The following is a 24,653-nucleotide window of genomic DNA, read 5'->3' as shown; positions in this document are numbered from 1 at the left end:
CACCACCACCCTCTGTCTTCTACCTTTGAGCCAGTTCTGTATCCAAATGGCTAGTTCTCCCTGTATTCCATGAGATCTAACCTTGCTAATCAGTCTCCCATGGGGAACCTTGTTGAACGCCTTACTGAAGTCCATATAGATCACATCTACTGCTCTGCCCTCATCAATCTTCTTTGTTACTTCTTCAAATAACTCAATCAAGTTTGTGAGACATGATTTCCCACCCACAAAGCCATGATGACTATTCCTAATCAGTCCTTGCCTTTCCAAATACATGTACATCCTGTCCCTCAGGATTCCCTCCAACAACTTGCCCACCACGTAGGTCAGGCTCACCGGTCTATAGTTCCCTGGCTTGTCTCTCTTCAAAAAGGCAAGCCTTTTGTCTATGGAATTAATTTAGTGCATCCTTCCTCAATAAGGGGACTAAAATGTAAACAGTATTCCAGTTGCAGTCTTACCAATACCTTGTGCAGAGGGAAAATAATTACTTACCTTTAGAGAATAAAGAAAATCATTTATCACCTTCTTGCAATGTTGAGTCTGTCGTTTAAAACAGGGACACAGCAATAACCTAGATCTGTATCACAGTCCAGGCTGGCTGCCACCACCACCAGCACCAAACCCCAAAACATAAATAACTTAATTGGAAGTTTATAGACAAATCATCACTTGACATGTACAATGATATGCTCATACATATTCACGAAGACCCAGTTTGTACATGTACACTGAAAAATCTCGGTTCTACGTCACCGCCTGCTCTCATCTGCTCTACCATACTTAAGCTATTAGACTGCTTGTTTGACATCCAGTACAGGGTGAATCAAATATTTAATCAATTAAATATCAGAAAAATCTTATCTTAGTTCCACATTATAAACATAACTCAATAGCTACTGACTTCATCCCCATCTTGGCAAATTTCTGAGCCGGAGCTGGACTACTCGCAACTTTGGCATTACACAACTACTCCCCTATACCCAGGATAAGCTCCCAACCATACATTTTGTATAAAGGCCATGTATTGTCACCCTAAGCATCATCCAACTCCAGCCCTCCTGAGCTCAACAGTGACTGAAATATTCATTCATGTCCTTGTCCCCTCTGGCTTTGACTATTCCAATGCACTTCAATCGGTTCTCCCATATTTTCCCTCCATAACTTGAGGCTACGTAAATTTGTACTGTCCATGCTTTTATTCAGCCAAAGGCCTGTTCACTGTTAATATGCAGTGGTTCTCAATTGGGCATTGCCTCAAATTTAAAACTTTATACCTGGTTAGTATTTTAACAACCTCTCTAGCCCCACAATCCTTCAACATAGTTGTTCAAATCGAAATCTGACCACGAGTATTCAATATTAACATTGATGTCTGTATTGTCTTTTCCTCCCTAAATGCAAGGATCTCTCTACCTCACTATCCTCCTGTAAGAGACTGCTTAAAATCAACCTCTGACTAACCTTTTGTTGAGTGGTCCTAATATCTCCACATGCAGCTTGAGGTAACCACTTGATGTAGGAGCAGCGCTCCGAAAGCTAGTGTTTCCAAATAAACCTGTTGGACTATAACCTGGTGTTGTTTGATTTTTAACTTTGTACACCCTAATCCAACACCAGCATCTCCGAATCAGCTTGAGGTTAAATTTTACTTTCACAATACTCCTGTGAAGCACTCAGCACCGGAGCACACCAGAAGCTTGCTTATGTTTTAGTATTATCATTGAGGACATGACCTCAAAGGCACACTAGTGGGATATTTTATTGCAGTAAAAGCCATTCTATAGAATAAGTTACTTTTAACTAGTGTCAACTTTCAAAAAAAAAACAGGTTTGTGACTAATTTGAGAAATTCATCATCACAAAGTCAGTTAAGTCTGCTTTCTTGCCACAGCTGCTGCCAGACCAGCGTAGTTTTCACAGCAATTGCTGTTCTTGTTTCTCATATCCAGCATCTGTGGTTTATTCGCTTCATTTTATGCAAGTTCGGTTGTGAGTTAGGAAGACAAATGCAGTGTTAACATTTATTTCAAGAGGGCTAGAATACAAAGAACAGAGACATATTGCTGAGGCTGCATGAGGCACTGGACACACCGCAGTTGGAAGATTGTACACAGTTTTGCACCCCATATCTCAGGGGGATGTGGTGCTGGCAGGCATCCAGAGGTGGTTTACAAGAATGATCGTGAGGAAAAAGACTTGTCATATGAGGGCAGTTGAGGACTCTGGGTTTGTACTTGATGGAATTTAGAAGGATAAGAGAAGTTCTGATTGAAACTTACAGAATAACGGAGAGGCCTGGAGAGACTTGGACCCAAAGGCACCGCCTCAGAATGAAGGGAGGACCCTTTAGAAGTGAGATGAGCAGGAATTTCTTCAGCCAGAGAGTAGCTAATATGTGGAACTCATTGCTACAGAAGGTATGTGGAGGCCAAGTCATTGAGTGCATTTAACACAGATAGATTCTTAATTGGTAAGAGGATCAAGGGTTGTGAAGGGAAGGCAGGACAATGGGGTTAGAGAAATGCATCAGCCATATCAAAATGGCCTAATTCTGCTTCTATATCTTATAGTTTAATAGTACCTAGAAGTTCATGTCAAATTGACCACATTTAATGAAGCAAGCATATTTTTCTGACAAAGACATGACAATCTTTCTGATATAAAACATTGACACTGTTTCTCTCTCCACAGACAGTTCCAGACATGATGCATATTTCCATTATTTTGAGTTTATGAACTGACCACAATTTCAGCATTTACTTATATCTGCATAAGGGGATGAATTTCTACTCTTTTAAAAAAAAAAATATCGGTAAATTGGCCTTGATGACTGGAGAAAAATGCTTTAGTAATCACTTAACACTGTTCTTTTTTTTGGTCAAATCACAATAAACACCAATTTGGCAGTATCATAAAACAAGCAAGACATTTGATGCTTCTGCCCTAATGTTTCTACAAATCCCGTACAACAAATATCGGTTGTATTTTGCAGTTCCACTCCACAAAGAGGTTCTCTTTGACCACAATGCCTAAAATGAAAGCAAATCCAATAAGTAGCTAACAACAACTTGCATTTATGTGGTGCCAATACCCAGAGGTATTTATCAGGACCAATTATCAAATAAAACTTAGAGATAATCCCAAGAGATAGGAGGATAGATGGCCAAAAGCCAGGTCATGGAGATTATTTTCAGCTGCTCCCAATCACTAAACGTGCAGAGGTTGAGAGGTTCAAGGAGGAAATTTAAGAGCTTACACTGACAGAAGGGAAGTGTTCAAAAGGAAATGCTAGAGATGCACAATGTTACTGCTGCACAACAAGCCAAACTGGAAGCTTGAACAGAGAAGCCGATACAGATTAGGTATATAACGAACATTATCTGCAACTCTCCATACCTTTGATTATTGTGTTTTACTTGGCATGACATTTTCATGTTTGAAGCATTTCTGGCACCATTACATTCTTGATATACAATTATCCATGCCTGCAACTACCTTAACACTTTCCATCTTGTTACATCATCAAATAGTCATCCAATCTTTTGATTTAAATCCATCATTTGTTTTGGCTCAACTATGTTAAAACAGCTTTTGCCTAGTGCAAGGAGAGTATGGAGAGAAAAGAATCCCTTAGTTTTGTTTAAAATGTGCTTACACATCATCACGCTGCAATTGCATAATTTTCTTACATTCTCTTTATCCATTTTCAGATGGCTTTGTACAATGTTCACATTGCTTAATGATTCTGTCTATTTTACCAAAAGGTATAGCTATGGCTCAGAAGTGGGGTGAAAGAAGAATAATTGATGGTTTATGCTTAGAATATTAAGAGAGCCGAAATACTTGTGTGGAATGCCCTCTCCAAAAGTCACATACATGGTGTAAAACAATTTACAGAATTTTTTTACTACTGCAATTGCATTGAAACTCTACTGTCAGGTAAACCAAACTATAATTTAAAACTCAGTCAGGGATTTTATTAAATCTGTAATTAAGTATTGATTATTAATCTGCCAATTTACAAATCACCAGTACACACAGTTTGTTCTCCTTATGAATATAAACCAACTCTAGCTGTGCATTTCTGATTAATAATACACAAATAGAAGATAGGATTGACACAGAATGCAATGCTTCCGACTGGCATTTTGGTTTTGCTTAGAGAAAACAAAAGTGGCACAAAATTATCCAAAATAATCTCCTGTCTTCAAACAGACAACAAATTGTGGATTTACTGTTTCTGCTGGCAAGATTAACTGGCACTGCAACAGCTGACTTGCCAGTTTCACAGCTGCTGAGTGCACCTGCCTATGTTCTCGATGATATGTAAAAAAGATATTCCGTGTCACAGCTGATGGGTTTTGAAGCAAAACCCCCTTAGATAATAGAGTATCACAATCATAAACTGAACTCACAGTAACACTTACAGATGCAATACAGCATTAATTAAAACATCCAATATCTCTAGCAAAGATTTGAATTTCTGTGTTAAAGTGGTTTATACCACCACCGACGGATGATTCTATTTATGGAATGTTAACAACAGTTTATGGATCTTGCGCATTCCAGCTGTGCTCCTCTGCAAAATGCTTCACATCTCGGACACTTGTTGCCTTTTCCATCAATTTATTCCTCTGTTTACCTGTTAATCATTCCCTCTCATTCAGACACAGGCTGGTTTTGAGGCGATTAACTATTTTGACCACCATAAAATTATAGAAAAATAAGAATTAGCTTCTATCACACTTTTTACTGGGTTTTTAAAAAAAAAATTCAATCTGCCTATCACAGATTGTTCACCTTACTCTAACTGCACTTCCCCATTTTCCCCTGCTCAACACTTAACTCAAGTTCTGACATATCTCTGACATTTCCCAATTATGAATAAAGGTCATCAACTGGAAATATTAGTTCTGTTTCTTTCTTAACAGATTCTTCCAGACCTGGTTTTCTGTTAAAACCTCAGCTTTGTTTGATAAGGAGGCACGTTTGTCAGGACATGTGCAACACCGACAATGGTGTCTTTGATGCCCAGATTTTTTTAAAAAATGAAAACATTTCACAGGATGTGGGTGATACTGTGTAGGCCAGAGTCTATTACCTATCCATAACTGCACTGGCGAGGGTGGTGGTGAGTTGCCTTCTTAAACTGTTGCAGTCCTTGGTTTGCACCAAAATGTTCACTTTTTGATTCACTACAATCTTAGCAACAATATTATTGCACATTATTGCAAAGGGATGTGCTAGATCATTAAAAGCATTAAAAATTTATCATATTGTAAACTAGATCCAAGTATAAAGACAGGATAGCAAATTGCCTTCCCTAAAGGGAGTTCATGATTTTTGTTAAAAAAAACTATGTAAAATATTAATCTGGCCTGTTACCAGATTTATTGAATAAAAACTCATTCCATCATGTTGGCATTAAACTCTAGTACCAATGCAGTACTATGGTTACTATATTGCTGCACCATCTGTATGTGCAGTGAGTCAGAGGGAAACATTCTTCCATTTCATACAGCCACCAGAGCATTGTTAATCATATATTTTTTAAATGTACACTTCATTTATCCACGAATAATGTTTTTGCATGTCAGCTTCTAATCTGCTAGAATGTGAAGCTGCAACTCAGCAGTAAAAGCATTAATGGCTGCTGCACACAGAGTTTTAGTCAAACTCGCATTTCTTTCATCAGCAGGAATTTCTATACATGAATTCTAAATTCAGCTCACAGTATGAAGAGAAAATATCATAATTAAATACTCAAGTGCAGTAGTCTGGAGTATATAAGATGATGAATGAACTGAAGAGAAAAGTCACCCTTTGAACTCTGTTGCCAATCTGCTTCCATGTATGAAGACTCCTACTGCCTCCTGTCAGATAAAATAAACTCAATTCAAAAGTTACAGAAGAATCTGGTTACAATTAATCTAGTAGGATAGAATGGAAGCTATTTAAAAACAACTGTTCACCTTAACAAAACTATGTCACTTAGCTTACTGCCAATAAACAACAGAATGATCACGTTTTCTGCCTCGAAACTGGTTAATAAGAGTTTCATTCATTCATTAGTACAAAAATAGCATCATATGCATTTCAAAGTATTATTTTATAAAGGCATTGTTTTAATTTGGATTAAGACTGTGAAATAGTCAAATTCAATGAAAGACAAGAATTTTTTCACTAAATATTACAGAATGATTAGTCATTAGGGATCTTATAAATAGAACATTTTGACCAAATTAGACTGCTGTAATTAGAATTTACAATAATTAAATCAACACAAAAATTGATTCAGATCTACAGCACTTGAAAAAAAAATGAATTTTCCAGCACAGTTAAGGAAGTTAAACTTTATTTTGCATCAGCCATTAAAATGGTAACTGATCATTTGAAGACGCTATCATAGCTAGCATGACAAATCCATGCAGTGTTTAGAATGCATAGATCTCTGCATAAACCTCAAAGAAAGAAACTCCCCCTCCCTTAATTATCTAATCTTGCATTTAATGGAATAAGAACAGAAATTGCTGGAGAAATTCAGCAGGCCTGGCAGCATCTGTGGGATGAAAGCAGACTTAAACTTCAAGTCCAGGGACGCTCTTTCATAACTTTTATTACATTTAAAGGTTTTTTTCTTCCTTTCCCCTTAAAGTCCCCAGTGACTTATGATGACTGATTTTCTATAGAATTAACATCAAATATGAATGTTTCAAAGAGAATACAGAAGTGGATAAAGTTGTAGTCTTCCTATTCAAAAACTAAACCATGCAGTGATTTATTAAAATGTAAACCTTCAGTACTAAATAATAAAAGCAGCTCATCCAGATACATTAACCAGCATAGTTCATTACCAAACATAAAAGGAAACACTAGTTATTTATTTTAAATTTAACTGTAATCGCTCCAATGCTTACACAGTTTAATTGCTCATGAGAATCTGAATTACTGTCAAAACCTTAAACAGAACTTACCTTTCACTTTCAAAGGGCAATGCCAAGCTTAGTACAACTAAGGCCTGTTTGGTCTTCGACGACTCTCAACACTCAAGCATCAAATAATACATCCATTTTATAGGTCTAAGAAATCACACATTTCCCTACTTTCCAACTTTAAATGGATTTCAAATTGATTGGAACATTTCATTCCTGAGCTATATGGCTGTAGGATCATGGTTCTGCTTTGAAAAATCAGGAAAAACTGGCTGACTAAAGTACAATTATGACACTAATGTCTTCAATGACATTAACCCTGTGCAATAGTTGTATACAATTATTGCTAGAAACATCAAAGTTGAGTTTAGTTTAAAATTACATTTTAAAAACAGAGCTTGTTTGTGGAGGAAAGAATGGTGCACGAGTTGGGTGTCATTTTGACACGCTCTAATGCGCCATTTTGGACTACTCATCAGTTAAAGAAAAATGAGCAATTTTATTACAAGGTTACCGTGAAGATTTCTGTTTCAAGAAAATTTTAAATCGAGAATGGCTGCAGCCCCACAAGATGTATTAAGAGCATTTAGTGCCAAGTCTACTAACTCACTACCATTAAAGCAACAGGAAGCTAAGCTTTGGATTGCAATTTCCTCTTATACATTATTTAATATTTCGAAGGTAAATATTCTCTCACAAAGTCACCATGAAATTGGCATGCATCATTCGGCAATTGATTTTCATAACAATACCACGATGGTATAGGAGGAGGTAACCCACATGCCAAATCACAATAGATTATGTAACGGAAATTCAAAAATGAGGAAGGATGGAGGTTTCTTTTAAGTGCTATGACTCTAAGGTTTATCCTTTTCAGTTAAACTTGATTATCTTTGTAAACTGTCACTAATGTTACTGCCCACTTTGTTTACATGTCTCGTACCTGCTTTTGAAACTATTTTCTTTAAATTTTATGTTAATTTCAAAAAACCAGTCTTTTATACAATGTTCATTATTTCCTTCAGACTGCTATAAGACCATAAGACATAGGAGTGGAAGTAAGGCCATTTGGCCCATCGAGTCCACTCCGCCATTCAATCATGGCTGATGCGTATTTCAGCTCCACTTACCAGCGTTCTCCCCGTAGTCCTTAATTCCTCTAGACAACAAGAATCTATCAATCGCGGCCTTGAAGACATTTAGCGTCCCGGCTTCCACTGCACTCCGTGGCAATGAATTCCACAGGCCCACCACTCTCTGGCTGAAGAAATGTCTCCGCATTTCTGTTCTGAAATGACCCCCTCTAATTCTAAGGCTGTGTCCACGAGTCCTAGTCTCCTCGTCTAACTGAAACAATTTCCCAGCATCCACTTTTTCCAAGCCATGTATTATTTTGTACGTCTCTATTAAGTCTCCCCTTAATCTTCTAAACTCCAACGAATACAATCCCAGTATCCTCAGCCGTTCCTCATATGTTAGACCTGTCATTCCAGGGATCATCCTTGTGAATCTCCGCTGGACACGTTCCAGTGCCAGTATGTCCTTCCTGAGATGTGGGGACTCCCTTTGTGCTTTTGCTTTATTAATTTTCTCACCATTTAGAAAGTAGTCTATGCTTTTATTCTTTTTGCCAAAGTGCAAGACCTCGCACTTGCTCACGTTAAATTCCATCAGCCATTTCCTGGACCACTCTCCCCACCTGTCTAGATCCTTCTGTAGCCTCCCCACTTCCTCAGTACTACCTTCCTGTCCACCTAACTTCGTATCATCGGCAAACTTTGCTAGAATTCCCCCGGTTCCCTCATCCAAATCATTAATATATATTGCGAACAGCTGTGGCCCCAGCACCGAACCCTGCGGGACACCGCTCGTCACTGGCTGCCATTCTGAAAAAGAACCTTTTATCCCAACTCTCTGCCTTCTGTTAGACAGCCAATCCTCAGTCCATCCCAGCAGCTCACCTCGAACACCATGGGCCCTCACCTTGCTCAGCCGCCTCCCGTGTGGCACCTTATCAAAGGCCTTTTGAAAGTCTAGATAGACCACATCCACTGGGTTTCCCTGATCTACCCTACTTGTTACCTCTTCAAAAAATTCCAACAGGTTTGTCAGGCATGACCTCCCTTTACTAAATCCATGTTGTCTTGTTCTAATCAGACTCTGCTCTTCCAAGAATTTAGAAACCTCATCCTTAATGATGGATTCTAGAATTTTACCAACAACTGAGGTTAAGCTGATTGGCCTATAATTTTCCATCTTTTGCCTTGATCCTTTCTTGAGCAAGGGGGTTACAACAGCCATCTTCCAATCATCTGGGACCTTTCCTGACTCCAGTGACTCTTGAAAGATTTCAACCAATGCCTCTGCTATTTCCTCAGCCACCTCTCTCAGAACTCTAGGGTGTATCCCATCGGGGCCAGGAGATTTATCAATTTTAAGACTTTTTAACTTTTCTAGCACTGTCTCTTTCGTAATGGCAACCATACTCAACTCAGCCCCGTGACATCCTTTAATTTTTGGGATATGACTCCTGTCTTCCACTGTGAAAACTGACGCAAAGTACTTGTTAAGTTCTCCTGCTATTTCCTTATCTCCCATCACTAGGCTTCCTGCATCAGTTTGAAGTGGCCCAATGTCTACTTTTGCCTGTCGTTTGTTTCTTATGTACTGAAAGAAACTTTTACTATTATTTGTAATATTACTGGCTAGCCTACCTTCATATTTGATCCTCTCATTTCTTATTACACTGTTTGTTATCCTCTGTTTGTTTTTGTATCCTTCCCAATCTTCTGATTTCCCACTGTTCTTAGCCACTTTATAGGATCTCTCTTTTTCTTTAATACATTTCCTGACTTCCTTTGTCAGCCAAGGTTGTCTAATCCCTCCCCGGTTAATCTTTCTGCTGTCTGCCATGCTCTGCTTTTAGATGGCCTCTTTTGAGCAAAGGGCCCAAAGTGACACTCAACTTGATCAACACATTAAGACTTGGTATGATCTCTGTAATGCTACATCTACTTTCTTCTAACATAGCGAAAAGAAGTCAGCTGTCAACTCCAGATTGCATTAATGGAGGTATAAAAATGCTAAACTGAAAAATTGAACTCAAGAAAAATCCAAATTACAAATCAACGACATGTGAAAATAAGTTATGTTATAGGTTGTGTGACATAATTCCAAAATTTCACCACGGAAGTCTGAAGAGGGAAATACAAAAGTCAAAACACCCAAAGTTGGTGCTGCAATTTGGGGAAAAGAAAGAGATGTGAGAAAAGCAAAGGCTCAATTAAAAATGTTGCATTCTGATTAACTTTAAGCATTTTCAACTTTACACAGTTTTTTTTTGTTAAAGAAGTGGGGGAAAAAAGGTAGCATCTAGATTCTTTACAGAACCACCTTGAATATCACTTTCCCAAGTATTTCCTCAATGGATAATGTCCCACATGTAATTTTTCCACTCAAACAGACACTCTCCTCGTTCACCAATTACAATTCATACTCTTCCTTATTTGGCACTTTCTTTTCAAAAGGAACTTTCTTCCTTACAACTTGCTCCACACAAGTATACTTCTATCACTTTACTTCATTCACACTGGCATACTTTGCCCTCCCTGCACATTTCATACTGAGAACCTTTACTAGTGCATGCAACACCAGAATGCAATTGAAGCGACATGCATCTCATCGTGTGAATTGTTTAGACAGATGCAAAAGGTCTTCAGTTTGGTCCAGGCAGAACGTAATGGTTGGAGCAGGAGAAAGGGGTGTGTCACTATCTTCAACAGGTTGAAGAACATTACCAGCATACAGCAACTCAGCTCTTCCATGTCAAAATCAGAAATCACACAACCCAACCAAATTGCCACAGGTCATAAATCCAGCCCCTGACTCTATCTTCAGATCTAGGTAGGATCTTTTGAACTTTCACTGGTTTTATTCACTCCAGGTTCTCTAAAAATAAAAGACACTCATGTTTATGTAGACTTGGTATAGACAGATGATGCATTCTAAAATATTTCTATTTATTTCAAAGTTATTTTAGGATAACTTACTAATTTAACTTTTTCCTTAATCTACATTTTGCTGAATTAAGCAAAGACTACCTTCATCAATTGCATATGTTACAAACATTAAGTGTGTTCTTACAAAGGAGACACTTTTTCACTTGGGATTGGGGACAAATGCAAAAGTCAGCACACCCCAAAACCAAAGAACAAACAATGGAGAAATATTAAATAAGAGGAACTGAGTTTTCTATTGTTCTATATAAGAAGTATAGAAATAATTCCATGGAACATGGGCACTTGATGAGCCAGTGTTTATTGCTTATCCCTCGGTGTGCTTATGAAAGTGGATGTGCTAGTTTCTCGAACAGCTATAGTTTATCATGCTATATGTAGACATGCAATGCTGTTAGGGAGGGAATTACAGAATTTTGACCACAGCAACACAATGGTAATATATACACAAATCAGATAGTTACTGCCATGGAGGAAACTTGCAGGTGATGGTTGCCCTTGTCCTTCTAGATGGAAGTGGTCACGTTTGAAAGGTGCTATTTAAAGGAGGGTTGGTGTATTTCTGTAGTGCATCCTACAATTAGTACATTACTGCTACTGATCGTTCATGGTGGAGAGAGTGGATGTTTGTAGATGTGGCAATCAAGCCAGCTCTTTTGCTGATAGTGTCAAGCTTCTCGACTGGTACTGGAGGTGCACCAATCCAGGTAAATGTGAAGTATTCCATCACACTACTGAAAATGTGCCTTTGTAGGTGGTGGACAGGCTTTGGAAAGTCAAAAAGTGAGGCAAGAGCAGCAAGTTACTCTTTGCAGGATTTCTAGCTTCGGACTTGACAAGTCTTCACCTGATAAAGGGGCAGTGCTTCAAAAGCTTGTGATTTCAAATAAACCTGTTGGACTAAAACCTACCATGTGATTAGTGACCTTGTTCATCCCAGTCCAATACCTCCACGTCATTGCTGCATTTGGACATGGATTGCTTCAGTAATGTGAAGAATTGCAAATTTGCAATCAGCAAACATTCCCTTCTGAGCTTATGATGGAGAGAAGGTCATTGATGAAACCTAGACACTAGTCAGGTATGACTCTAACCAGCAGTGGGTTTTCCCTAATTCCCATTGACTACAGTTTTGCTCAGGCTCCTTGAACCCACACTCGGTTAACTGCGGTCTTGCTGCCAAGGGTAATCACTCTCACCTCTGGAATTCATCAGTGTTTGGACCAAGACTGTAAATAGGGTGAGGCACTGAGTGGCCCTGGCAGAATCCAAACTAGGCATCAGTAAGCAATAAATTGTTAAACAATTTGTTGCTGTGGGTCTGGAGTCATGTGTAGACCATGCCAGGTAAGGACAGTTGTTTTCTTCCTAAAGGACATTATGAACCAGAACAGTTTTTCCAACAATTGACAATGGTTTCACAGTCATTGTTAGACACAATGTCAATTTTTAAAATTAAATTTAAATTCCACTATTTAAGTAACAACCACTTACAGTCCCCTTATAATACAAAGGGCACTTACAATTTAGATTTCAGTGACAGTACCAACAAATAATGAGAGCAAGCGAAGAGATACACAGTTATAGAAATAAATTTCAACAACTTGTGGAAAGGATTTACCCATGGCTTCTAAAAACAGACAAATTATCACAATAAATAAAGGAGAGAAAAATTGCAGCTCTAGCCAAGAGATGAACACTCTGAACTTTCCCGACATTTTGCGATCTGGACTCATGCTCAGTCAGAACTGGGAAAACGTACAGCCTAACAAAGAAATAAATGCAATTCTTGAATGGTGCATAGGCAATTCTTGTTCAGGCAATTGTTCCACTTTAGTTGCCGATACGCGACATCTGACCTCCATTAGGAATGCAGCAAAATTGAGAACAATGTTGACCGCATTCCTCCCCTGCCTTTTAGCCTGAAAGTGAATGTTCAGATACATTATCAGACATTCTACCCAGAATTCATTTTCACCAGGTACATTACTTCTCCTTCCAAGTCAAATCTATATAAATGGTCTCCTTCAGGCTATTCTCACCTGAAGGTCAAAACGGTAAGGTTTAGAACAAAAGCAGCAGCATGTTAAATGGAGCGTCACAGCAGCTAAGACATGGGGAATTTTGCCAAAAAATAAGGGGCAGTTCTGATTTTTCAGAAAAGACGCTAAATAGCTTTTTGTCTTGCAGTACAACACAAAATACAATTAAACTTCATAATAAAGCAAAATACCATATATGGTGGAAATTTGAAATTTTGTAAAACCAAAAAAAACCAATCACCAACAGTTGATAGCTCAAAAGACTAGTGGTTAGCACAATTCTGAGCTGTGTGTCCATTACTTTTGCCACCACTTATTTAGCCAGGAATCTTTCTGTCAATCTCCCCTACCTCATACGTTTGATCCCATCTCCTGTCCTGCATTTTCATTTCTGCACTTCCCTGTGGCCTTTTACCCTAGCTGGATGCTTGCAGGATGACTTCTATCATCTCAATTCCTCAACTCTCCTTATTAACTCTAACCCATCTCCTAATCTGCAGCACTTCCATTCCCTCAGGTCCAACCCTAAAATGTTCAAACCTGCTGACAGTGTCATCTGGCAAACTAATCTCAACTTAACAGAGATCAAGCCTAAGACTGACATTTCCTCTTACCTTCCATTCTGCCATCCCTATCGATGAACATTTTGCTACAACTTTGCCATGGACATAATCTACTCTCCTCTTTTGTCTTGAATTTGCTTGTATTGTCAGTTATGAATTTACTTGTGACTTCTGTCATTAGTATAGGCACCATGGTAGGGAGATTTATAACACTTTTCATTGTATTTTTGTTGTAAACGTGTACATGACAATAGATTCTAAATCTAAATCTCTTCAAAGTCTTGTACATTACAGATCTCCACCTGGAAAAGCCTGCTTTTACGTCCTTGCAATATCCACTATTATGACTGCGGAAGCACATGCGAATGAATTTGTATTGCAAAATCCACATCTTTTATTTGGAAGCATGAGTGTTAGGAAAGGAGAAGCTGTTTACAGCAAGAACAAGTTCATCCAGACACAAGGAGGTGGTGCTGGAAATTTGTTGGACTCCAATCAGGAGGAGAAAGAGCCCTTACGTCATCCCTGCAGGATTGGAGTTGCAGAGAGATTGGACGTTTATGGTGAAAAGGAATCGGTCAGGTGCAGGAAGTGAAGAAAAGGCTGAACCAATGAATCAACCAAGCAGTCCAATTTAAGGATAAGTGAATTATTCAGAATTGGTGGTACTACACATTTGGAGTATGTGAAGGATTGATCTCCAAAAGAGGGCAGGTCAAGGAGCATCTGAAAGAAAAAGATGGTTTGATGTTTGAAGTAGTGATCGTGGTCCAGCGCAGAGGAAGAATTAAGAGTTGGTATTCAATCTCAGCCAGGAAGAGAGTGGCTGCCCAAACAAGAGAACCACCCTTGTCAGGTGGTTTGACAATAATATTAGGGATGTATTGGAGATGATGGTGCACAGCAAATTCAAAGACATATGGGTTTGTCAAAGTAGGGGAACAGAGAAACTGGACTCTTGCTAGTCACTGAATGTCACAGGCACTGGTCACAATTTGGGAGAATTGCTTGAGATAGGAAGTGAGAAGGTTTCGGCCTCAAAGAGCAAGCAGTCCCATTGTACAGTGCTTGTCCAGTCGCACAGCTAGGCTTTAAAGATGGCGCTGGTATTTGAGTCCCAAGAGATCTAAGCAGTGGCTAGAGCTTCCACCGGTGGAAAGTAGGTGAGTATAGCATGCAAGGGTGCCATAGGGGTATACTGCATAGGTAATGAGGCTTTTATGGGAAGATAATGGAAAACCACACAATGGTGTGCAGAGAGCAACTGTCCATGAAACTCACTAAAACTGACACTTAGTCAATTTCTGCTAAGATTCAGCTCATAGATGTGATACCACACCAGCAGTTCTCACTGAAAGGATGCCAGAGAAATGGTCATAGTGAAACGAGGATTCAGTAGCGATGAGAAAGAGACAGCTGGGTGACGAGAAGCTTCCTGGTGATTTGCAATTATTTTTAGATTGTTTGGATAGTGGACAGTGGAGTAATCAGTCATGTAGCGTTAATGTGCTAACTGTAACAGGGCAGAGATGATGAAACAAAGTTCAGTATCAAACCACGCTCAAAACTCATTGAGAGGAGGAAGTCTTGTTAAGTCTGAGATTTTTGGTGAGGATTAATCCTTTCATATCAAAGAAAGCAATAAGTCAAAACACAGTGACAATACAGCAACGAATGAGATGGGATGAAAAAACTGGAGTCGGAGGAAAGGAATACCCAGAGGGGCACTGGTATCAACAAAGTTCTGTGGTGTCCGCTACACAGGTAAGGCCAAAAGTGGAGCAGGTAATAACTTTCAGAAGACCTTCCTTCAGACCTCAACCTTCTCATCACCTGTCATTTTCATTCATTATATATGTCTCACTGTGAGCACTATGGCCTTGATCTCCTACAACGTTACAAACAATGTGAAGTTTTTGAACAACAGCTCACGTTTTACACTCTTGCTCGAGTCTTCAAACATGCCATTTGTTAAAAAGAAAAAGGGATTGGATAAAAGTCACATGGACATCAAACTCCGTTATATAAATCTGAGATTTTTGTAATTTTAACTCGTTAAGCTATGCATACTACCAACACAGATCCTTATCTGGTGTCACTTTATTGACCCAAAGACAACTTCAGTGCTGACCATAGTTACTCTCAGAAATAACCACAAATGTCTGAAGAGGCAAGTACACTGACGACAAATCAAATGTACTCCAGTGACCTGCTCAGCTTTCCTCAGTCACATTCGCCAAATACAGTTTTTGAATATAGGCTTAAAAACAACAGGATACTTGCAATTATTTTTAGACTGTTTGAATAGTGGACAGTGAGTAATCAATCAGTCATGTAGCATTAATGTGCTAACTGTAACAGCGCCAGGAGCCTTACTCTGTGTGGCAGAACTATTTCCGAAAACAGCTGTGGAATATAAACATCCTAAGAAACAGAAAGGCAACATACATCCCTTTACTGAACTTGATAATAGCTACAGGAATTAATTCCTCCCTCCGCCCCCATCAACAGCAAGCTATCTTTATTTAGTATAATTTTCTGTACAAAATCAAAGGCCACTGCATTTACACAAAAGCCCACTAATCTCTAATAGGTTATTATTGGTGTTACTGTATCAAAAGTCCTACACATGCACTATTTTTAAAACTGTCAAATGGGGTTTTGACTCTACTGATGCGCTACTTAAAAAAGTGAAAATAGTAGTGCCAATAACCTTCCCACAAAAAATATCAAGAAACACCAATCTTAATAGGATTACAAACATCAATGTTTCCTTCAGTCACTGATCTAAAAATGTTCAACCACTTCTGCAGACACGGACGTCAGGCAACAGTGCAAAAACAAAATCATAAGAGTCATCTTTTTATTAGAATTATTGCTGTTGAGGACCATGGAGCAAATTTAGCAAATCACAACTTAATTAGCTACATTGACTAAACTTAATTTTAATAAAAGTCTTAGTAGGACTTACACACTTAATGGTAAGGTCCCAGGGAGTGTGGCTGAACAAAGAGACCTTGGAGTGCAGGTTCAGAGCTCCTTGAAAGTGGAGTCGCAGGTAGACAGAATAGTGAAGGCGGCCTTTGGTATGCTTTCGTTTATCAGAGTATTGAGAACAGGAGTTGGGAGGTCATGTTGCGGCAGTACAGGACATTGGTTAGGCCACTGTTGGAATATTGTGTGCAATTCTGGTCTCCTTCCTATCGGAAAGATGTGAAACTTGAAAGGGTTCAGAAAACATGAACAAGGATGTTGCCAGGGTTGGAGGATTTAAGTTATAGGGAGAGGCTGAACAGGCTGGGGCTGTTTTCCCTGGAGGGTCGAAGGCTGAGGGGTGACCTTATAGAGGTTTACAAAATTATGAGGGGCATGGACAGGGTAAATAGGGAAAGTCTTTTCTCTGGGGTCGAGGAGTCCAGAACTAGAGGGCATAGGTTTAAGGTGAGAGGGGAAAGATATAAAAGAGACCTATGCAATAACTTTTCACACAGAGGGTGGTACGTGCATGGAATGAGCTGCCAGAGGAAGTGGTGGAGGCTGGTACAATTGCAGCATTTAAGAGGCATTTGGATGGGTATATGAATAGGAAGGGTTTGGAGGGATATGGGCCGGGTGCTGGCAGGTGGGACTAGATTGGGTTGGGATGTCTGGTCGGCATGGATGTGTTGGACCAAAGGGTCTGTTTATGTGCTGTACATCTCTATGACTCTACAAGTCAACAATGGAAAGCAGGAGAAGCTAGATGCAGAATACAAAAGTGAATATGAAAAATCATCACATACTTTATCCAGCCCCAATTTCCCCAAATAGTCCATCTGCCAGATTTTTGCAAATCACAGCAATCTCAACACTGAAGCCCAAATCTGAGTTTGGGGGATGCAACAAATTGAGTTTAACAAAGATTGCGCAAATATTGCAAGTCCAAATTGGAGTCACTGATCACCAACATCAAACATTTTAGAATGCATTAAAATTTCAGAACAGCAGTCAAATTACCGATAATCAACTCCACCTAATGCAGCAAGAAATTTTATTCATGCATTACTTCCTGAAGTGCTTTACATGAGTTACTAGAATAATGGGAAATAAAAGAGTCAATAGAAAGTATTTAGGGTGATTGAACATTTGTATAAAAATGATTTAAGCTTCTAAAGGAGGACCATAAAAATGGTAAAAGAGTTCAGCATGCCAGATGGATCTACTGAGGCAGCTGAAGCTTTGCTCTAAATAATGAAATAGAAGAAAATGAGATGCACAGGAAATTGCAAGTACATGAAAAACAAATTCAAGTATGGATAAGAATGCAGAGGTGCTTGGAGCAAGGTCACGTCTGGGACAGATAGCACTTGAACCTGGAGGTTCTGGCCAGAGACAGGGACACTACCACCATGCCACAGAAGTTACGTGCTTGGCTACCAGGCATTTTTGGTTACAATTCGAAATAAGAATTCCATGATGTGTTGGACTGGGGCGAACAAAGTTAGAAATCACTTCAACTGATGAAGGAGCAGTGTTCTGAAAGTTTGTGATTTCCAATAAACCTGTTAAGTTTATAACCTGGTGTGTGATTTCTGACTAAGAATTCCACTATCAAGCTGAAAAACATTAAGCTAACTCTATTGTCAATTGAATTTCTTCCAGTACTCACCTTATCTGTCAATTTTACATTATCTATAAGTTTTATCAGATTTTTATTGATTCAACTTATTCTCTCTATCATACCTAATCCAGTTTAAAAACTGGGTCCAGTCCAAACCTTATCACTTTCCCTAGCAAATACTATGCCAAAGTAACAATTTAATATTTCTCTTACCTCCCACAAGGTTAGACTGTGCATTCCTTACTGGCACTCATGTAAGCAACTCAACTTCTTGGTGCAGAGGATATCAAGCTTGACGCATTGTGTATCACCTGCCTGTCTATCACCTGCCAATATACCCCAATGAGCATACTGGCTTAATATTCTTACTCCTTTAATGCACAAGTTTTATACCAAATACACTAATTATAATGTATATATAACAATCTCTTAACAGCACTACTCACTATTCAGGTGATAGATGAGACCATAGAATCATAGAGATGCATAGCATGGAAACAGACCCTTCGGTCCAACCCGTCCATGCCGACCAGATATCCCAACCCAATCTAGTCCCACCTGCCAGCACCTGGCCCATATCCCTCCAAACCCTTCCTATTCATATATCCATCCAAATGCCTCTTAAATGTTGCAAATGTACCAGCCTCCATGCTGGAAGAACTCAGTAGGTGTGGCCGTATCTGTGGAGAAAAGGAATTAAGACTTCAAGTCAATGTCCTTTATCATAAATCTGTTTAGTTTAGCAAGTGTTTTTTAAGTTAGTGGGGAGGGAGGTGATGCTGTGGTAAAATCTGTGATAGAACATCAACAAGGAGAGATTAAATAATGACAAACGTCATCATGCAGTAGCCAAAAACAACAGTATTGGGTATAGTGAAGAAACAAAAGGTTGGATCTAAAATGAAGTGCGACATGGAAACTATTTGCATGTATCATGAAGGGATAAAAAAGAACCAAATTAAGATCAAACTATAAACACAAGGGGAAAACAAAAAGAAACAAAGAAGTATACAAAATAACATAAGGTAGAGCAGACAAAAATTATGATCTAAAGTTGATTTACAAGGATGTTGCCAGGGTTGGAGGATTTGAGCTATGGTTGGAGGATTTGACAGGGGGGTTGTCTTCCCTGGAGCGTTGGAGGCTGAGGGGTGACCTTATAGAGGTTTACAAAATCATGAGGGGCATGGACAGGGTAAATAGACAAAGTCTTTTCCCTGGGGTGGGGGAGTCCAGAACTAGAGGACATAAGTTTAGGGTGAGAGGGGATAGATATAAAAGAAACCTAAGGGGCAACTTTTTCACACGTAGGCTGATACAATTGCAACATTTAAAAAGCCATTTGGATGGGTATATGAATAGGAAGGGTTGGGAGGGATATGGGCCGGGTGCTGGCAGGTGGGACTAGATTGGGTTGGGTCTGGTCGGCATGGACGGGTTGGACCGAAGGGTCTGTTTCCATGCTGTACATCTCTATGACTATGACTCTATGACTATAACTTAATGTCGTGTCCAGAGGACTATAGAGAACAGGGTGAAAAGACAAGGTGCTCTTCATCTATCTTATCCTATTCCTTCTAGCCTTTCTGATCAGTGCTTAGAGGAACAGGCCCCCGACATTTATATTTCACTTTCCCCAGGGATGTAAACCTGGAGATTGGAAGTCTTCCAGAACCTGCGACAGAAACTGAACTCAACAGTCTGAAGCATTCAACTTCTCCAAGTCCAATGCTATGTCCAACATACCTCTGGGAAACCGCCAGCTTGTTGCTTCTCCTCGTAAAAGGGGAAGGTGAAAAAAATCAGGTAAATGCAAATGATAGTCTCCTGTTCGCCAAATGTCCCTGCTGACTCCGTACTTGAAAGAGTAAGCCATGGAGACCTTTGACTTGCTCGAGGAAACTCAAGTAGTGATCAAATAGCACTAAAGCCTGTTTCCCTGGGATAAACTCTGCAGCTGCCCCTGGTCTATGCTGTATGCCCTTGTCTTTGGGACAGTTAGTCAAACTGACAAATGATTTATTGGAATTGACTTATTTGTTCACATATGCACAAAGATTAAGAAATGGTGGAAATGAAATGGATTGCTTGGGTTAGATCTTATCAGCAGTTGATAAGTTTTTTCCCTTGTTTTGAATCCCCTCATCGCCTTCCTCACTCAATATGCCTACAACAGTTTAGAAATTCCTACTGAAGTCTGATTGTGGACCTTGACCACTTAAACTTCAACCAACTTAATATACACCACACTTCAGTTAATATTTTTGCATCAATTCTCACCTATCAAACTCTTGTTAGTGCATTTTCTTCCTTTCAAAAAATTATGATATCAGATCCTTATAATTCTCTCAATTGCAAGATAAGTTGCCTGCATTCCAAAATAAAAAGCTAGGATTCTGCCTCACTGGTTATCATTTCAGACTTCATGCACACCCATTTCAAATCCACTTGCACATTTAAACAAGTTCAGTCCCTCATGTCATTCCACAATGCTCTAACCACCAATGTAATCATACTACCTCCTTTGTAATAAGATACCTGCATCAATTCAATCTTTCTTCACAACTATGGCTGCACATAATTGTTCATTTTCCTCTATAGCATGCATATAAAGTTACAACTCAGAGGAAGCTGGCAGAGGCCATTCCACATTGAATTACATTGTGCAGCCACCAAATTTGTTCCAACACGCAATTTACAACAAGATTCATTCAGGCCATTGTACTCAAGCTTTTATCATGTATACCACTGGAAAAGTATCAAGTTCCTGTTCATGTCTTTTGGATGAGATGTTAAATCAAGACCCGCCTGCTTTCATAACTCAACATAGAAGATCCCATGATACTATTTTAACAACTAACAGAGGAGCCATCCCTAGTATCCTGACTCTCAGTCAACAAAACAGATTTCATGGTCAATTGTGTGTAGGTGTTTGCTGTATACAAATTAGCTGCTGCACTTCTGCCTTTACACAGTAACAGCATTTGAAAATATTTATGTACAACACTTTGAGATGTCTGGTGGTCACTAATGGCATTATACACTTAAGACTGAGATAGGTAGGTTCTTGAGTATCAAGGGGATCAAGGGTGACAGGGAGAAAGCGAGAGAATGGAGTTCAAAAATTTATCAGCCATGACTGAATGGTGGAACAGACTCAATGGGCTGAATGGCCTAATTTCTGCTCTTGTGTCTTATGGTCTATATAAAACATAAACCTATCTTTACCATCCAAAATGTAAACAGCACTGAATCATGCCACTATCACATAAGGTCTGGAACCACGCTATTTAACCAAACAAATGATTGTATGTTATCGGTTATTTACTATTTTATATGAACAAAGGACTGCAGGTGGATATCACAGAATCTCTCTGGTGTGGAAGTAGGCTATTAAGCCCATCAAGTCCACACCAACTCTCCGAAGAGCACCCCACCCAGACTCCTCCCCATCCTACAACCCTGCATTTCCCATGGCTAACCCACCTAAGCCTGCACATCCCTGTATATTGGGAAACTTAGCGTGGCCAATTCACCTAACATGCACATCTTTGAACCACAGGAGGAAACTGGAGCATCCAGAGGAGACCCACACAGACATGGGGAGATTGTGCAAACTCTGCACAGAGCCATCCCAAAATGGACTCAAATCCAGGTTCCTGGGAGGCAGTGCTGCTAACTACTGAGCCACCTTGCCAGCCTTTTTAAAAATTCAAATAACAATCCAACAATAATACCACTTGAACATTGCCTCTCCCCCCCGAAACATAACTAAAATTGCTGGAGAAACTCAGCAGTTCTGGCAGTGTTTGTGGAGAGAAAACAGGATGAAGAAGGGAAACCGTTCTGAAGAATCACTGGATTCAAAACATAAATTTTGTTTTCCCCCCACCGATGCTGCTAGAACAGCTAGGTTTCTCCTGCAATTTCTGTTTTTGTTAGTATGTTATATATCATCTTTGTAAGCCTTAGTATTACACATTTGAATAACTTTTACGTGCAATCTATCTTGTAAAGCTCTGGGGAGACTGAAGGAAATAAAGGAATTTTTATCATTAGCAGCAAAGCTTTCAGCTTCCTCGGCTCCACTTTCCAGAATGACCTGCCTGCATGATTTTCCATAACTCTCTTCCTCCAAATAGATATCTCTTGGACCAAGTGCTTGGTAATCTATTCAACTCTACATACCTGCCTTAACAGCTGTATTCCATTCTGTTATCTGAAGCACTCAGGGATGTGAAAGGCATTCCTATAATAAGCAACGATGTGGAGTTGCTGGTGTTGGACTGGAAGTACAAATTTGTACTTCCAAATAAACTTGCTGTTGTGAGATTTTTTTTAAACTATAAAAAGCAAGGTGCTGTTCACACCAGGACAAACCTTCTTCCCTTAATATCCTCTTCCACAGCTGGAAGCAAATACCTGCCTCAAGCACTGAATCTCGGGGAAAATGAGCATGTCCAAGGACTCAGCCCTCCTAAAACTGAACTACAGTTGTGTTGAAAGTTACATTAAGTTAAAGCAGTTTTTTTCCGCAATTAGTTCAGATGACAAATAATAGTCGCTGGTTGTTCCATCCGTTTTCTCGATACTGAGGTCATGCATGACACCATTCAAGGAATGCTCAGTATCAATGATTTGGACCTGGTGTTGTGTGATTTTTAACTCAGTATCAATGGTCACAAAGCCAGATTCATGCAAACTAGGCTCCTACTCAACAACGGAAATCCTTGCTCAGATCTTGTCGATCACGCTCGGAAAGGAATAGCCACAGTTTGCGGGCAAAGCACACCTAGAAGCAGAAAGCACATCTGCTCGCTAAAAAAATATTTGTGGCATTGTGTTGCAATCCCTACTGCCCTCAGCCATTTCCTGCAGCCCTCAATGACTAGTTACGCTACGATCTCGTTTGACTCGTTTCACAAACAGCTGGTCGTTTTTAAAAAATCTCCAACTGGTTATTACTAGGCTCCCGCAGCGTGTTCAGTTTTGGGGAAAAAAAACAAACTCAGGTCTCTCCGGCGGGAAAATAAACGAAGCGATTCCCTCAGCAATTCGCAAACACACATTTCCTATACACACATTATATGAATAAAAGTCATTTCTTTTTTTTAGAAAAAAAGGGACACTTCATCGCCGCTGAGCACTGTGCGTGTTAAAAAATTACTTCAGGAAATACTTTTTCAAATAGGGGCTTGAAAGTAATTGACATTAAGCAGTTAATGGGCGATATATGTTTTGGTTGGAATCTCTCTCTCTCTCGGAGTGTAACATAATCTGGCGCTGACGTTTTGAAAGAAAAGTTCTCCTGCTTTCGCCAGGTTTCGTGTGGGAGACACAGGTTCTGACTGACTCCAGAGGGTGCAGGAAATCTAGAAACAGGGTGCAGGAAATCTAGAAACAGGGTGCAGGAAATCTAGAAACAGGCTGGCTCATCACAACCCTATCCCCTCACCTGCAGAGGCCACCTTCGCTCGCTCCCTCCCTCTCTGCCTGACTTCACCACTCACCTCACAGCTCTGCAACTTACCCACTGAAGGGCTCAGCTCCCGAGATATCACTGTTTCTCTGGAGAAGAAATTAGGTCGATTCCGCTCCCCGCCTGTTTACAACGCACGCGAGAGGGAACGCAAAAAGAAAAAACCCAAAGAGTCGAGACAGAAACTCATTCAAATTTTAACCAGACCCAAAGACGCCCAGCATCCACTAATGAGACGGAAGCGGCTGCAGCAGGAGTTCCAAACCCGCCCTCTCCCACAGCATTTCCATGACGCGATCTTGTCAATCAACACGGCCCTTTCAAGTTGCTTATTGATGGCAGCTTCTTGGGAGGTAGAGAAGGCGCTGGTGACTCGAGTGCTTGGAGATGCTCTCCTGAAGAATTTTTTTTACGCAATGGGAACATGTATGCAAGAATACCCCTTATTGCCTTTGGGCTCATCGTGTCTGTCTAGATTGGAGAAATTGCCCTCTACATTTCGATCAATGCCGTTTTCTTGCATAACGAACAAACACGGAATTACAAGAAAAACCGAATCAGTCGAGAGGTAACTTAATCAGACATTAGTACTTTGCCAACAGTGCAGACTTAATCTTCACAGTTTATATATATATATTTAAAAGTGCGACACAAATGTTTTCCAATCTATTTTCTTCTTGCCAATGTGCAGAATGTATTTCAATGACTTTGGGACATCCTGCAGTCTCGAAGGGTGCTACGTAAATGCAAGTGTTTATTTAAACGTTTAGAAATAGCGCTTCCTACTGTCAGTGAATGGAACAAAGTCTCCCTCACGGAGTTGTGAGCAATGTAAAGTGATGGGCAAATGGGGCTTGTGTGGCAGGTAATAGAAATTTGGATAAGTTGGTGCTTAGAGTGGGTGGAGCTCAGGGGGTTAGAAATGAGAATATGTATCAAATCTAACCTGTAAGTGACAAAGGCATCGATAAGGGTGTGATTGTTGTCGAGCGCTATTGGAGAGGCAGTTGTAAGCAAA

General features: G+C 39.7%; 1 protein-coding gene across 4 annotated transcripts in view; it reads right to left on the bottom strand.

The window, feature by feature from the left end:
• Nucleotides 1–23,907, bottom strand: part of osbpl3b (oxysterol binding protein-like 3b) — a 214,669-nt gene extending 190,762 nt beyond the window's left edge. For 2 of the 4 annotated variants that reach the window (XM_043689590.1, XM_043689594.1), the window contains exon 1: nt 23,687–23,907. The gene's annotated coding sequence lies outside the window, so the exon portion shown is untranslated. Of the gene's footprint in view, nt 1–23,611; nt 23,631–23,666 lie in introns of those variants that run through there. The other 2 variants (XM_043689591.1, XM_043689592.1) reach the window with 2 other exon arrangements.
• Between the last annotated feature and the right edge of the window lie 746 nt (nt 23,908–24,653).

Source organism: Chiloscyllium plagiosum, chromosome 5, assembly GCF_004010195.1.
Source record: "Chiloscyllium plagiosum isolate BGI_BamShark_2017 chromosome 5, ASM401019v2, whole genome shotgun sequence".
Taxonomy (NCBI): domain Eukaryota; kingdom Metazoa; phylum Chordata; class Chondrichthyes; order Orectolobiformes; family Hemiscylliidae; genus Chiloscyllium; species Chiloscyllium plagiosum.
Note: the sequence above shows the minus strand (reverse complement) of the source record. Positions and strands in the feature narration are given on the sequence as shown.